This window comes from Octopus bimaculoides, chromosome 4, assembly GCF_001194135.2.
Source record: "Octopus bimaculoides isolate UCB-OBI-ISO-001 chromosome 4, ASM119413v2, whole genome shotgun sequence".
In the NCBI taxonomy this organism is placed as follows: Eukaryota; Metazoa; Mollusca; class Cephalopoda; order Octopoda; family Octopodidae; genus Octopus; species Octopus bimaculoides.
In genome coordinates, this window is record NC_068984.1 from 52,677,857 (window position 1) to 52,679,916 (window position 2,060).

The window sequence follows — 2,060 nt, forward strand, 5'->3', positions numbered from 1 at the left end:
ATTTCAATAAATCTTCTGTTGAAGGTCCTTTGGTTTAAATTATTCGACAACAGATAAATATTTGGAAGAAATGTACTGGATATTACACTCTTTTGTGGAGAACAAGATCAACTTTTAAAGACAAAGCCCACATTGTTGACAAAAAGACAATGAACATTTCTAAGGAAATTCGGAACAGATTAGTCTTTATGAATAGTCGAACGAATTTAAGGTTTCTTGAATTAAAAAAGCACGAACGCAAGCTCAGTCAGAATGAGTTTATTAGTTGTTGTGCCAATGAAGCTTGAAAGTTTTTTTTTTTAACAGAACGTGTATAATTCTGGCTCGTCAGATATAGAACAAACTGCATATTAGTATTATACGTTATCTTAATAAAGTTATTAACCAATCTGAAGTAAAAGAAAGACTTTTTGATTTCTCAAAAAGACGATGATGTGGCCAAATTAAAACTTGATATTAAAAAGAAAAGCGTGATACTTCATTGTCTATAAATCTTTGTCTACTCTACGATAACAAGAATAATATGAATGATAGCTGAACGGTTTTGTTAAGTGAATCCAGTCCTCTGTATTTTTCCTTATGTCTGCCATAGTCTTGTTTCATGTGGAGCTCGTGCATCAAAATGTTGCAATGGAAACTCTTTCTTTTCATCTGTTCAGAATCTCTACAATATATTTAGAAAGCTTAACGATAACAAATTCCAAGAAATTGACAAGAAATTTCAGTGCATAAAACCTCTGTGAGAGTTGAAAGTCTTACGCCTTCGCAGTTCACATTCCTGGCATGTAACGAACAAGTATATCTTTGCTTACCCTGAATTTAACTTCAGAAACAATTTAAAACGTGAGGGGTATCCCAACTTATTTGAATTCCTTTGAGTGTATTATTATGGTATTAATTTGGAACAAAATTTTAACAGCTATTTACTGTTGTAATATTTGCTCTTCGGGTTTTCCTTGGTGAAGGTAAAATTGAAAATATTGGAAACCCAAATGAGATTTTCAACAAGAGACAGACGTTGAAAAGAAGTTCTTTGATGAAGCTGAGAACGCAGATGTATACACAGTACTTAACTTACCATCGAAATAAAAGTATTTTGTGGAATATTTAGCTCCACTATTCCAATCATTTCAAGACGCTTCAATGTTGCAATTTATTTCAGTAGTTTGTATTCATTTGGAAATATCCTGAAAAAGAAAATGAACAAATTGAACTCTATATCAATCAATTATGGGAAGATATATCAATAAATCAGCTGAGGCGAAAGATGAAATGTTCCATGTTAAAATCAATACATGAATCATATATTCTCTAACCTCAAATCCGCCAATCCACCAACTGAATCATCGACGAAACTTAGAGTGCTGCAACTTATTGCAGTATTATTCCTAAAAGTAAATATAGCACTTCGAATATTTTGCTGCCTACCAGTCACAGTGGCACAGACTGAAAAATCTTTCAGCGTATTCACTCGTATTAAGAATGCTATGAGATCAACGATGTGCCAAAAAACAGGTTATCTAATCTGAGAATCTCGGCAGTCAAATATCATCTCTTATATGTGAACTTAGTAATTATGACTTTGTAATTGATGTTTTTGCTAGTCGTAAGATTGCAGTCCCTTGTTATTAATATTACGAATACATGTTGTTATATTTGATAAAATAAACTTAATTCTATTATGTTTTGACTTGGTTATAATCATTTTTTTCCCTTTCTTATTCTTAGGAGAACTTTAGCAGTCAAAATCAACAATTTAGCTGCTCACCAATAAACAGATAAATAAATAAACGAATAAATAGATAAACAAATTCTGAAGAAACAGGCGCAGACGTGACTGTTACAAGAGGTTTCTTTCCCAATCACATGATTTCAGGTTCAGTCCCACGGCGTGGCACCTTGGGCAAGGTCTTCCACTGTAGCCTCGGGTCGACCAAAACCTTGTGAGTGGATTTAGTAGACGGAAACTGAAAGAGTTAATCGTATACAAGCACACACACACAAACACACACACACACACACACACACACACATACACACTCACACACACGCATATATAT

At 33.4% G+C, this 2,060-nt stretch overlaps 1 long non-coding RNA gene across 1 annotated transcript in view; it reads right to left on the bottom strand.

The window, feature by feature from the left end:
• Window positions 1–443: 443 nt before the first annotated feature.
• LOC128247583 (uncharacterized) overlaps window positions 444–2,060 on the bottom strand; it is a 55,656-nt gene continuing 54,039 nt past the window's right edge. The window contains exons 2-3 of the long non-coding RNA XR_008263916.1: window positions 1,079–1,187; window positions 444–664 (exon numbers count right to left, since the gene is read on the bottom strand). This is a non-coding gene — a long non-coding RNA (uncharacterized LOC128247583). The remainder of the gene's footprint in view (window positions 665–1,078; window positions 1,188–2,060) is intronic.